This window comes from Spermophilus citellus, assembly GCF_964194105.1.
Source record: "Spermophilus citellus genome assembly, chromosome: 18".
Lineage (NCBI taxonomy): Eukaryota > Metazoa > Chordata > Mammalia > Rodentia > Sciuridae > Spermophilus > Spermophilus citellus.
The window spans coordinates 58,333,968-58,349,050 of NC_138200.1; the positions used below are offsets into that span (position 1 = coordinate 58,333,968).

The window sequence follows — 15,083 nt, forward strand, 5'->3', positions numbered from 1 at the left end:
TTCTCTGCAAGCCAGGATGAGGGCCCTCACCAGACACTACATCTGCCAGCACCTTGGTTTTAGACTTCCCAGCTTCCGGGCCTATGAGGAATAAATGTTTAAGCTTCACAGTCTGTGGTATTTAATTACAACAGTCCAAACCAATACCCACTTCTTTACCATTTTTAGCAAGCCAACTACTCTCTCCTGTTTAAATCTGATCCTTTGGAAGACTAACCATGTCTTCCTATGCCATTGTATTAGTTTCCTTTTACTGCTATAAGAAATTACCACAAATTTGATCATATATTTCCTTCCTTCCTTCCTTCCTTCCTTCCTTCCTTCCTTCCTTCCTTCCTTCCTTCCTTCCCTCCCTCCCTCCCTCCCTCCCCCAGGGCCTTGTGCATATTAGATAAACACTCTACCACTAAACTATTTCCTTAGCCCCACCCCATTTTTTTTTTTTAATATTGGAAATTGAACCCAGGCCACTTTACCACTAAATAAGCTACATCCCCAACCCTTTTTTAAATTTTTTTATTTTGAGATAGGGTCTTGCTAAATTGCTAAGCTGGCCTTGAACTTGCAGTCCTCCTACCTCAGCCTTCTAAGTCCCTGGGATTACAGGCATCTACCACCACACCCACCTTCTTGGGTCCTTTTTATTTATTTTTTATTTTTTGACAGGGTCTCACTGAGTTGCCCAGACTGACCTCAAACTTGTGATACTTCGCCTCTATCCTCCTGAATAGTTTGGATTACATACATAAACCATCACACCCAGCCTGACATTTATTTTCTTAACATTTTTTGGAGGTGAAAAATCTCAAATGAGCTTAACTGGGCTGAGAGGTAGCTCAGTGGCAGAGCATTTGTCTAGGACACGGAAGGCCCTGAATTTGATGCCCAGTAAAAATAAATAAATAAATACTAAATTAGAAATTAATTAATTAGAAAACTAAATTGACCTTACTAGGGACTGAACCCAGGGGCGCTTAACCACTGAGCCACATCCTCAGTCCTTTTTTGTATTTTATTCAGAGTCAGGGTCTCACTGAGTTGTTGAGGCTGGCTTTGAACTTGTGATCCTCCTGTCTCAGCCTCCCAAGCCACTAGGATTAGAGGTGTATACCACCAAGCCTGCCTACCTTACTAAGCTTTTTTTTTTTTTTAAGTTGTAGATGAACCTTTATTTTATTTATTTATATGTGGTACTAAGACTCGAACCCAGTGCCTCACACATGCTAACCAAGTGTTCTGCCACTAAGCCACAATCCCAGCCCCACTTACTAGGCTTTTAAAAGCAAGGTATTGTCAAGGTTGCATTCCTCCAGGAAATCCATTTTTTGCCTTTTCAGCCTCTAGAGGCTAAAATGTAACATCTTCAAATTTCTCTCTAACTGCTTCCAAGTCCTTATCTCCTATGTCTCTCCAACCTCTCTAGTAAGAGCTGGGGCAATTACATTGGGCCAATATGGATAATCTCCCCCATTTAAAAAAAAAAAAAAATATATATATATATATATATATTTCCCCCAATGGAAGCCAGGAGCACTTTACCACCGAACTATATCCCCAGTCTTTCTTTTTTTTTTTTTGAGACAGGGTCTCGCTGCAGGCTGGCCTGGAGCTTGCCATCCTCCTGTCTCAACCTCCTGAGTTGCTGGGATTATAGGTGTGTGCTGCCACATCTAGTATAAAATTCTTAATTTATCACATCTGCGTAGTCCTTTTGAATGTAAAGTAACATTTGCAGCTCTGGGGATTAGGATGTAGATGTCTTTGAGGACCTTTATTCTTCCTACAACACACTTGTACAGTTATGTACATATGTTCTCATTCAATTGTTAGGTTGTTTAAATTTCTGTAATGAAGATAAGAAAATAGAATCTCGGGGCTGGGGCTGGGACTCAGTGGTAGAGCACTTGCCTTGCATGTGTGAGGCCCTGGGTTCAATCCTCAGCACCACATAAATAAAATGAAGGTATTGTATCCATCTACAACTAAAAAATTTTAAAAAGAAAAAAAAAAGGATGGAATCTCAGGAAGGTGAAGTGGCCACATTACTTATAATGAAAGAAGTAGCACTTGAATACTTGAGTCCTGAGTCCAGATCTGCGTTTTTCTGTTCTTTTTTTTTTTTTTAACTGAGGATTAAGCCCAGGGGCACTTAACCACTGAGCCACATCCCCAGCCCTTTTTATATTTTATTTTGAGACAGGGTCTCAAGTTGACTTAGTACCTCACTAAGTTACTGAGGCTGGCCTTGAACTTGCAGTCCTCCTGCCTTTTAGCCTCCCAAGTTGGGGAGGGGGGGGGGATTACAAATATATGCCACTGCACCTTTGCAGTGTTTTTTCTGTTCTAGTGGCTGCTTGTTTTTTCATTCTTTCCATAGGGTCTCACTGAGTTGCCCAGACTGGCCTCAAATTTGTGATACTTTGCCTCTAGCCTCCTGAATAGATGGAGGTATTTGAATAAATGATATCTGTCAATATTTCTGTTCCTGAAGCCTATATTCAGGGAAGTCAGTGTGCTGACTTGAAATGAGGGAATGTCAAAATCAATGTAAAACTATTCTTCAAGGTGAAATGTCAAAATGACCAAGGAATTCCCATTTTATGTGGTCCTCTCATAATATGTTTCTAAGATCTAATTCAGAGACTGCTTACTAGGGTAATTCTTTGTCTGTTGAGACATGCTTGACTCTGTTACATTGTATCACACACCTTTCACTTTCTAGCCAGATTACTTATTATCATTGGGAGATCCTTGGCTTTGTTAATATTGGAACTTTCGCCATTACTGAAAATTTATGAGGTGTCCTCATGTTCTTCCTACCATGTTGAAGTCTGCCCTCTACCCTTCTTGCTTCCACTGTCTGCCCTCCCATTCTTATGTACCAGATTCAAATAACTGCACCAGAGAAGAAAAACAATACAGTAATACACTTCACCACCATGTGTGGAGGTCATGCACTATTTTAGGAACCTTAGATTTCATTGTCCTTCTAATTTGTGCTGTGTCTCATGGATGTGTCTGGGAAATTCCTTTCTACCTTTTGGTCTGTACTTTATATCTCTCTAGGGTCTTCCCACCTTTTCCTCAGTGATCATTGTAGTCATGGATGATAAAAAAGCAAGGCCTGAAGCATGAAGGCTTTTTTTTTTAACCCTGATAGTTCCTTTGATAGGGCTGATCGCTGCCCTGTTGTTGAGCTTTCAAAACAACTCTGTCCTACTCTTTTGGCTTCTTCTGTAGGTGCCATTTCAAAACACAGTTGTGGCCTACAGGACCATGTTCTCCGAGTTCCTGCCTCCATCTGCTTCAGTGTTGGAGGTACAGCTGAGCAGAGGATGCTTTGATGAGAAGGGGCCAGGTCGAGGTTCAAGCAAGAAACCAGTCTGCAGCCTTGCTAGGGCCCAAGCCTGAGCGGTAGCTATTGTGAAATGAACACAGCAGCATGTGTTCTGCAACCTGGGATTATAGTAGGAGCCATGGAAGAACCTTCTAGTGTACCTCCAGTGATATGAAGGCCAGGCCTGTCATCATTAATAGATGTAAGTTACACGGTGTGAAGCAAATGGTCTTGTATAAACAGTCACTTAGATCATAATGTCACATCCATTGGCTAGTGAGTCAGATACTCTGCTGAATATGATCTAATGGTGTGTTCAAGCATTTTCTTTCTTGTCAGTAAAAAATTCCAGTGGAGTGGACACTGCCTTTAGAAACCCAGAAATAAATTATTGATTCTGTGTAGATATTTTTGTAAGATTTCCCATCTTTGTCCTTTTCCCTTCTCTAACTCTCCTTTATTCCTCCAGCCATACCCCCAAACATACATGTGCACACATTCATTCTGTTTCTCTCCCTCTCCCCGTCTCTGTGCCCCCATATTTCCCCATTTAAAAAAAAAAGTGGAAAGCTAGTTGAAGGGTATGGTTTTAACTAGATCAATAAAGACCCATGAGTTGGAAAGCAGTCTATATCCAGTGGAGAAGCAAGCCTGCTGCGGGGCACTTCCCAGGCTAGTTTGGTTTCTTTGGAAAAGTCGCTGAGGTCACCTGCTATGAGTAAGGCTCAACCTGCAAGGTTGATGTCCTGCCCAGCAATGTCACCCTCAAGCTGGAGGAAGTGATTCTCCTTTCTTTTGTAATGTAGAAAAAGTCCACAAATCCTTGCCTTTTTTGCTTAAAGACCAGTTTTTTGATAGTTTGTTTTGGTACTGGGGATTGAACCCAGAGGTACTTTACCACTGAGCTATATAGCCCCAGCCTTTTTTTTTTTTTTAGTGGTTGTAGATGGACAGCATGCCTTTATTTTATTTGTTTATTTTTATGTGGTACTAAGGATTGTACCCAGTACCTCACACATTCTAGGGAAGTGTTCTGCCTCTGAGCTACAGCACCTCTCCCTAAATTTTTATTAAGAGATAGGGTCTTGCTAAATTGCTGAGGCTGGCCTTGAATTTGCAGTCCTCCTGCCTCACCCTCCCATAGTTGCTGGGATTATAGGCATGTGCCACAATACCAGCCTTAAAGACCAGTTTTTATTGTTGCCTTAAAGAGTGTTCTTGGACATTGCGCCAACACTATAAAATCCACTCCAGCAGTGGTTATGAATATAGGTCAGAGGAGCATAGGTGCATGGTATGTTGGGGATTGAAATGGAGGTGGGACAACCTCAGCAACTTAACAAGAACAAGGTATTCAGTTAAATAACTAAACATTTCCTGACCAGATCTATCCCCATTGCCTTCCTTTTAGGTAATCTCTAATGTCTAAGAACTAGAAGTAGTTCTGGCATGATCCTTTGGATACTGAACAATCTTCTTTGAACAGATGGCCCATCCTTTAAATAAGAAATCTCCAAAATACAAGCCAAATGTTCCCCTGGAGACCTTTAGATCCACACTTTTGGAGTTTTAATTGGATGCCCCTAAACTTGTTCAATAGTGGCAGCCAGGTGACAAGGAATTATAAGTCAACATCCATGTTAGCCAGTAGTTGGAAACTTGATTCCCACTCACATTAAGGTTTTTATGTTCTTGTACCTGCTCAGGGTCAGTCAGACCTTCAGGTCTCTATCCCTGCCTCCAGTCCTTTCCCTCCTAAGCAGTCCTTCTTCTCTCTGGAAGAAATGAGTTACAGGGTCAAGGGAAGAGAGCCAGTAGATCGCCAGAGCTCCTGCTGCTGGCAGATGCTTTTCCTGTTCTTCAAGTGGCTGGAATGCTGCTGCTGCAAGTTGGACTTGCTGGCTGGCAGTGTGGGTTTGACATCTGGATACTCTGTGTACCTTTACATGCACACTGTACAGTTCTTCCCTCTGTTCTGCATGTCGATATCTTCACTGAGCCTGTTCTGGTTTGCAGCAAATGAGCAGGAATAGCTTTATGTGGTATGTGATTGAGTCTATATATTTGTTCAAGTATGTATTTTTCATATATTCATTGGCTTAAAGGCATATCCATCTCACAATTTAACAACTCTATTTCCCCTTTTTTGTTCTTTTTGCAGTGCTGGGGATTGAACTCATGCATACTAGGCAAGTGTTCTAAACTAAACTAAACCACATCTCCAGCCCCAAATTTAACAACTGTAAAATCAAGATATGCCACATAGTCATATCTTAAAGTTATAATTGGCAGCCTCCCCTCCTACTGCCAAAGGTTCATAATGATGGCTCTCATAAGTGATCAAATGATGACATCTCAGAATCTACAAAATACTTTGCATACATACAACTCATTTTTCACTTTTTGCATGAAGAATTTATGAATTTCCTTGAATCGGTAGGTTTATCAGCAAGCGTCAGTATATTAGAGCAATACCAATTCAACCAATAAGAGGGCCTTTCCACATTTCACATTGCCTTACCTACTTGACGTTCATGCATCCATCTTTGGTTGGGCTTTAAAGCAATTCTGGACAGTAAGCAGAGCACTGCAGATATTATAATAGCTTGTATGAGGTCACTTGGCTGGTAACTGGCAAAGTCTGGGTTTTCTAATTTCTGGTATCTTTCCTTCAAACTAGTCAGCACAGAATCTGGAAACAGAAAATGTTGGGGGTGGAATATAGTGTGCAAAGAGTAAAGAATGGACATCATCACTCCTGTGAGAATTCGTGTAGTAGATACAAGTTGGGAATCCTGACACTCAATAGAAGAAATGACTAAGCACAGTATGTTAGCTTATCAATATGGAATGCAGACATTGAAAATGATAAGTATATAGATTATTATTGATTCAAGAAATTATGTATATTTAAAGAGCAGAATATAAATATCCAAGCAGACAACATTCTGGGAAGATAGTGGCTAGAATACATGCCCAGTGCCAATTATTACCTCTTTAAACCAAGTAGAGGAGCAGGCCAGCAGGGCCCGGAGGGAGTTAGAAAACTCCAGAGACAATGTAAGAGAAGTTATGGAGGAAGAGATACTTGACAAAAGTAGTGGAAGATGAGGACTAGATTATGACATAGTAACCAAGAGTCTTTTCAGCTTAGGAGCTTAGCACATGCATTTATTTTCCTAGTGCAGCAGTGTGCAGCAGGACAGGAGGGGGACTTTGTCCACTGTTGTTACTTGCCGAAGTCTGGCTGGGCACAATTCATGATCCACTTATCAAGCAGAAACGAACTTTATTTTTAGAACACACAGGCTGCTCCACAGGAGCTCTTCAGGAATTCCCTCAGAGCCCAACTGCCACCACCGGCTTCCCACGAGCCTCTCAACCCCCCCACTCCTCCTGCTCTTGAGGCCAATTGGCTGGGTCGCATGGGCGGAGCCAAAAGAGTCCCCCAATGAGCAGCTCCGTGGTCTGAAAGGCGGGGAAATAGCCCAATGAGCATCATCACAAAGGAGCCAATCAGCTGGCAGCTGGAAGTTTGCTGGGGCCACAGTGAGCCAATCAGCTGGAAGTTTGCTGGGGCCCCTTGGGCTGTGGCTCTCAACAGTTACCCAGGGACCCAAAGCTACCAGGCTACCAGGCTTTGTCTCAACACCTCTTTCCTGACCACTGCAGCATTGCAAATAGCGTGGTGAATCATGCACTGGCTCTTGAAGTTTTCTTGGATGTGTATCATTACTTCTACTCACATTTTTTTGGCTAAGACAGTAAACCTACCCTTAACTTCAAAGGGAGCAGGCAAATATAGTTGTACTGTATAGCTTGAAGAAGGAAAGGTAGAAATAATCAGTAAATAGCATTCATGACTAATCACTAAGGAAATGATAAAACAGGAAAAACAAATTCTGTAAAAGAAGGAAGACCTGAGTTTGCATACTGAAAGGTATAACTGATGAGAAAAGATACACCTAGCATATCCTGGTAACATTTTGAACTCTTAGGATGAAGAGAAAAATCTTTCAAGCTTTCAGGCCAGGGGAACAGATAATTTACAAAGGGGGAAAAATCACATTGGCCCCCAGATTTCTTATTTGCAACACTAAGAAGCTAGAAGATGGTGGAATTTCATCTCTATATCACTAAAGATAAAAGGAATATTCCTTTATGTGAAGAGAGTTATTATAAGGAATTGGCTCACATGATTATAGAGGCTGAGAAGTCCTAGCCTATCACCTGCAAACTGGAGACCCCAGAAGTAATGAAACATTTCCAGCCTGAGTCAGGAACCAGGAGAGCTGATGGTGCAAGAGCAAAAGAATCCTGTACCCAGCCATCAGTGAAAGAAAGGTATTCTGAGTGTATGCAAGGATTCAGATGTGTCTCCCACTGTCCTTGTTATGATGCCTAGATGCTCCACCCTTGCTGGTCTAATGCATCAAGGTCTCAGCTTACCTGTCACCTCCTTAGAGCCTTTCCTGACCACTAAATTTACCTTAGCCAGCACACACACACCTTTTTTTCCCTGCTTTCTCTTCACAACACAGCTTCCTGCTTGATGCTTTTGTTCAGTGTTTCATCATGAAAATTTGTAATACATAGAAAAGTTGGAAGAAGTTTAATCCATATGTCTTTTTTTTTAATGTATTTCCTTTTAATGCAGCCATCAGTACACTTCCCTCTAAAAGCTTCAGTGGATATGTCATTAACTGTAGTTGTATTTTTTTGTGTTTTTTTCTGATTGAGGCAAAATTTGCAAACAAAAAATCTCAAATTTGATAAGGTTTTACAAATTAATGCATGTATATATACTCCAAACCCTTCTCTTGATATAGAATACTCCTATCACCCTAGAAAGTTTTTTCATCACTTTCTCAATCTCCTACCCTCTAGGGACAACCATTGTTTTTTTTTTTTTTCCCCCACGATCAATTGGTTTTGTCTGTTCTAGAACTTACCATAATAATTATAATCATCCTGTGTGCTCTTTTGTTTTTTGTTTGTTTCTTTCTATGTGTGTGAGGTGCTAGGGATTGAATCCAGGGCCTTGCACATGCTAGGCAAGTAAGTGCTTTACCACTGAGCACATCCCAGCCCCAACTTGGCATGTCTTTAATGTTCATCCAATTTGTTGCATGTGTCAGTAGCTTGTTGCCTGTTATTGCTGAGTAGTTTTCCATTGTATTAAATGAACATTCCACAGATTCTTTATCCATTCTATTAATGGCCAGTTTGGCTGTCCATAATACAGCTGTGATAGACATTCTTGTAAATGTCTACTTGCAGACATGTTTTCATTTGGAGGTGGGTAAATATATACACGAGAAATTACTTAGCTCACAGACTGAGAGTATGTTTGTTTTATAAAGAAATGCATGACCTTTGTGGCTGGGCTTGTGCTCAGTGGTAGAGCGCTTGCCTAGCATGTGTGAGGCACTGGGATCAATTCTGAGCACCACATATATGTAAATAAATGAATAAAATAAAGATCCATCAACATCTAAATAAAATTTTAAAAAAGAAAAAGAAAAATATGACCTTTTCCTAAAATGGTTATCATTGTACACTCCTCAACAATATATGAAAGTTCCAGTTGCTCCACATCCTTACCAACACGTGGCATCGTCAGTCTTTTAAATTTTATTGTTTCACATTTTACTAGACAGGGTTCTCCAGAGAAACAGAACCTCTATGTGAAGAGAATTATTATAAGGAATTGGCTCATATAATTACAGAGGCTGAGAAGTCCTAGCCTATCACCTGCAAACTGGAGACCCCAGAAGTAATGAAACATTTCCAGCCTGAGTTCAGGAACCAGGAGAGCTGATGGTGCAAGAGCAGGAAGAGGCTCATGTCCTAACTGGAGCACTCAGGCAGAACAAGAGCAAAGTTTCACTTTCTTGCCTTTTTATTCTATTCAGGCCCTCAACAGATTGGATGAGGCCTTCCTATTGGGGAGGGCAGTCTGCTTTGTATAGTCTGCCACTTCCAATGCCAGCCTCATCTGGAAACACTCTATGGACACACCTAGAAACAATATTTAGCCAAATATCTGGGCCCCCATCACCCAGTCGAGTTGACACATAAAATTAACTATCACAACAGGTATGCACACACACATACACAAATTGATTTTAGCTGTCAGTGTTAGGTCTCTTCAAATATCTTCTTTTGTCTCCTGGAGAAATAGGTGAGCCCCCAGGCCCTAGAACAAAACTACAGAAACTGAGTCTAGAAGAGAGGTATTGAAAGAGACAAAAACCAGTGGTAGAGCGCTTGCCTAGCATGTGTCAGGCACTGGGATCAATTCTGAGCGCCTTTCCTCAGTTCAAAATGTTCTCCAGGAGACACTCAGCAATTGATAAATTGTACATTTGTTTTTTGTAGGAAAATGTATTTGTGTCTGTGGATGAAGAATGTAATACCTTTACCAAAGTCATACCATGTTACCTCTCTCTATTTGTAATAAATCGTGTTTAATAAATTCATTTGGTCAAGTCCCATTTTATTGACATTAAGCCCCACAAGAATGTGACAGGGAGAGATCAGAGTTGGCAACTGGGAACTGACCTGTAAGAACAGAGTTGGGGGAGTTGCTCTTGGAGCTCCAGGCTGAGAGGAGTCCGCATATCTCCTCTTCCCCCAGACAGGAGGCCTGCCCCAGTGAGGTGATCATCTTCCTTTACCCTGGTTGCTTCTTTTGATTCTTCTACCTTTAGGTGATCCCAGAGACAAGCAGAACTGGGGCAGCCATTAAAATAGCGCATCAGCATAGGGAGGGAGGAGAAGGAGGGGGAGAAAACTGGAGCAACATGCAGTCGGCACACGGTCCTGCCAGGGGAAATCAGGTCTTAAAGGAGAAAGTAGCAGTTTCGGATAATGAGAAGTATATTGGTCCCCAGAGCTCAAAAACTAACTTATATTATAAGCTGAGTGTTATAATGGTTTAGGAGAGTTCTTCTGACTGGATCTTGTTGACCCATCCTTCCTTAATTGCACCAGGAGATGGGAAGGACCCTGGTGATGTCTGAGGACCAGGGCACCTGACCCAGGAAGATGCTTGTCAATGCACATGACTCTGAGTGTTCTTGGAATTACCTACCAATGGGCCGTTCCTTTGACCTGGCACTAAAACTGTCACCAGGGACAAGGACAAACTTGTCTTCTCTTAGGAGCTTTGGTCTTTGGTAGATGTCAAAATAGCAAGGTATTCCCCATGTAAGCATAGTGCCTGATGAATTGGACTCTCCTCCATTCTTCTGGATGTAGAAACAACCTATCTGATGATAAGAAAAAGGAAAGAAATGAGGTCTTCATTAGCATTACTCTCTTGGCTACTCTCAGTGAAATCCTATATCATCATTTGCTTTATCAAGCCACCAGCACAGAATAGGACCATCACAGATAAGTTACCTACGGTACTGTCAGACAGTTCTTCCTCATTCTGAGACACTGGCAGAAAAGGACAGGAACCAAGTTCCTACCTTTGCCTCAGTTTGATGCAAGAGACAGTGGCTTAAGGTGAATGAGGGTCAGACTTGGCCAGCAAGCCTGAGCTAGCTGACATCTCCCTCCATGTTAGTGGCAGACATGTAACAAATACAGGTGGACAGGCACCTGAAGGCCTTGGAGGGCTGGCTTCTCTTCCCCTGCCTCCAGGGTATACCAGGCAGCATCTGATCTAAGAACAATTTGAGAGTTCTGAAGAGCCTACCTGAGGCTTTCTCTTGAAGGAATGTAAAGCCTCCCTGATTCACTGTTCCCAAGTGCTTCTGAGGCCTCTGAGAAAATTTGACAGAGTCATGTGAACTGGATTACTCTGCAGATCATTGGTTTATTTTTGTTTGCAGGGCTGTTTTTCATTTGGTACAGACTTCTTTCCAAATGGAATCAAAATTTCCTAGATATTTTACCTTCAGATAGCTCACAAACATCACAGTATTTATCATTCCATAGGGCTATTGGTGCTGAATCAAGGCTGGACAATTACGAGAAAAGATTGGGGCAGTAGAGTAGTAGAATCCGTCGTGATCATCAGATGACCTTTCAGGAAAGAAAGTGGGGACATTAGTTTTTTTTCCCTTAGCTCTCTGTATTTTTCTGTCCCTCTTTTTTCTTTTATTTTCCATTTAAAAGGTAATTTGTAAACCCAACATCTTAACCAGTACTGTAGGCTCAGTGCCAAGTGGAAAGCAGAACTCTGTTCTTCCACATTAACAGAATTCCCAGAAAAATTAACTAAATTCACCATTGTGATGGGATTATTCAGAACCATGGGTACTTCAGGAGAAATGCAACGACATGTTTTAAGGTTTGAAATGAGTATTCACTAAGACCATGTCTGTGTTCGTTTTGCCATGTGACTCCTCTTTCTGTGCTAGCCAGCAGTGGCACAGAAGTGCCAGCTCTGTGGGCACTCTCTGGTCGTGTCCTAGCTCTGGCTGTTTCTAGCTGCATTAACCTAGAACAGCTTCTTTAATCTTGTGGTCCTCAATATCTTTGTCTGTGAAACAGAGTTAATAACAGCACCTACCTTATTTTTACCTTGCAATGAGAAGGCATGTAAATCCTTTTTGGACAGTGACTGTCCATACAAATAAGTCAATAAATGGCAAAGTGTTATTTCTTTATCATCATATGCAAGAGGTGGTGCCGTAGAGGTTAAATCGACTGTTGTTTCCACATTGGCGGTATGGAAAGTGCCAGTAGCCGTGCACAGTGCTCTAGAAGTTCAAAGGAAACTGTGGGATCCAGCAGAGATGTGGCTGCTGGCCACTTCCAGCAGACTGCTTGGCCTGTGGCCAGTCTTCCTTTGTTCAGGGTCCTACAAGTACATCACCATAGACCGCAGTTATCCTAAGTCCTTCCTTTAACCCTTTTGTTCGTTCCTGTCCCATCCAGTGCCACCTGGCCCAATGATGATTCTACCACCTACGTTTGGTTCACTTCTTTTCACAGTACTTCCATGTTTCTTGTTTCATTTAATCCTTGCAAGAGTAAAATGAATTCCCCTATCTTTCAGATGAGGAGTTTAAGGTCCACAAGGGGTAGATTAGTTGCTGGGGTCTTGAAGCTGGAACACCTGGGTCATCTTCCCATTTCCCACTTACATAGGGTTATTTTGTGAGCCTTCACAAAATAACACATAACAAAAGCACCCCGGGGCACTAACCTCCCTTTGGTTAAAATGCAGGCCTCCTGTCACCAAGCTTCTTCCTCTCCAGAGGCAACATCTCCCAGTCTACCTCTTTTTTCTTTTTTGCAGTGCCAGGAATTGAATCCCGGGCCTCATGCATGGAGGGAAGTGGGCAGGCATTCTGCCACTGAGCTGCATTCTCAGCCTCCAAACCTTCCTCCCTCCCTCCCTTCCTTCCTCCCTCCGTTTTGTTTTTATGTGGTGCTGAGGATTGAACCCAGTGCCTCATGTGTGCTAGGCAAACACTCCATCTCTAAGCCACAACTCCAGCCCCTACCTCTTTCTTAAAACGCTGTGGCTAACTCTTTCTTCCCTAGTGGAAGAACTTTGGGCTCAGAGGTAAGAAGTCTAGTCTTGGCTTTACCATGTCACTCATATGACCTTTCAAGACTCCAAGGCCTCACTGGGGCCTATTCTCTCCTCTGTATAATGAGAGGGTTGCTCTGATCCTTTTTCCCCCATGACATACACATTTGGTGACATGTCCTGGTAGACCTTCTTTTTGGGTGGCCTACTTGCCAACACCTTACCTATAAATTGACCCCCCCCTTCTGCACTCAAGGAACCACACTGGAATACAGGGAGTGCATATGCTTATATTGGGTAACCGAGCATCTATTCTAAGTTATCAGGAAAGTGGGGAAGTGTAAGGCTTTTCCTGGTAAAAGATTACTTTGAACACCTCAAAAGGACCTTGAAGAGTACCTCCCTCCGTGCTACCACAGTCTCAGCCCTCAGTCTGCAAGCAGGATACTAACTTAGCAAGTTCAAAGTGCAGGTGTCCTGTAGCCACTTAAAGTTTACAAAACCTTGTTCTTTTGAATTGGAAAAAAACCACAACACTGTGAGAACACCAAGGGACTGGGGTTAGAAATGAAGAGCATCTTCATTCTGGGAGCATCTTCATTCCTCATCTCTCCATTGTGTATGTGGCACTGGATCTGCACATTTTTAAACTGGATTATAAAATAATCAGTCTGGTGCATTTTAGAACCAATTCTACCAGAAAATTGGGGGTGGAATACCACTCTCTTTACTCCTAAGTTATTTTTTCAGTCTTTTGGTTTTTTTAACTGTGCAGAGGTCAGAAATGAAAAAAAAAATTGTCTGGAGTCCCTGGATTGGTACCATTTCCAAGGCTTTTTAGCTGAGATGCTTAGATATTGATAATCTTTGAGGGAAGGTCTTAAGGGATTGGGGACCATTCCGTAGAGTGAAGTGTCCACTTTGACCATAGTTAACCAGGCCCTGAATTTACTGTTTGGTTCTGTAGTTCAAAGCATTGTCACTGGAAAAAAAGAGTATTTGGGAGACGTGAAGCAAATGCTTGTGCCAGCTTGCTTCCTACCTCAGTGCCACCCACCCCAGTCACAACTTTCCACACAGATGAGGGAAGTAGCCACAGGAAGAACACTGGGAAGGTATGAACTCTTCTCTGTTCTGAGACCAACAACTGTCAATTTTGAGTGCTTGGCCTTTTATCCGTTTCATAACTAATACTAAAGACAGTCATTACCAACATCAAATAAAATTGTGGATGAAAAATTTGACCAAAAAGTAACAGGAGTGTGAAATCTTCACATAAGGAATTAGATATGCCATATTAGGAAGTACAGATGGGCAAGTAGGAATCATAGTCACGAAAGAAAAGCTGTGTTATGTATAAACTGATGCAAATAAATAAATAACTTTTCAATAGCAGTGAATCTTTTTGGTAGAATTTACATGGAAAAGAATTGACCCATTTAACAATTATTTCAATAAAAGTAAAATGGAAAAGATTGAAAATATTCGTTTCTATTGTATTAAAAAAAGAAAGGAAAACTAGGGATCCAAGCATAGTGGTGCACACCTGTGATCCCAGTGACTTGGGAGGCTTAGGCAGGAGGATCAAAAATTCAAAGCCAACCTTGGCAACTTAGTAAGAAGAAGTAGCTCAGTGGTAAAGTGCCCCTGAGTTCAAGCCCCAGGATAACCAAAAAAAAAAAAAAAAAAGAATCTAGGGATTAGGTTTACTTAATGCATTGAGTTCAACACAAAAGATGCTTGACCAGAATTCACTAGTACTGAAACAGTGCTAATGAAACCTTTGGGAATATAAATGGTCCAAACTTCCCTGGGAACAAAATAGCAGATCATGAAACCCTGTGTTCACCTGGCACCTCGAAATAGCTATTTCGCTTGGTGACATTTGGAAGCACTTTTGGAGGGCTACACTGCTGCTTTCCTTCCCAGAAGACAGCTGCCTTAGCCATGAAGGAGGCACAGGGTGTGCTGGGTGAGGAATGAAGGTGCTGCCTGGCTGGGTGGGTGAGGAGTCTGAGCAGGTTGAGGGATGGAGGTGCCAATGACTATGGTAATTCCTCCCAAGGGTGATCTAGCCAAATGGTTTGAAGGCTGTGAGGCAGAAAAATATTAAATTCTTTGTTATTCAAAGATTGATTATTCAGGCTGGGCATGTTGGCGCATGCCTATAATCCCAGCAGCTCAAGAGGCTGAGACAGGAGGATCATGAGTTCAAAGCCAGCCTCAGCAAAGGCAAGGCACTAAGCAACT

General features: G+C 42.0%; 1 protein-coding gene across 3 annotated transcripts in view; it reads left to right on the forward strand.

The window, feature by feature from the left end:
* Window positions 1-15,083, forward strand: part of ZNRF1 (zinc and ring finger 1) — a 103,460-nt gene that overhangs the window by 72,936 nt on the left and 15,441 nt on the right. The window lies entirely within an intron of this gene.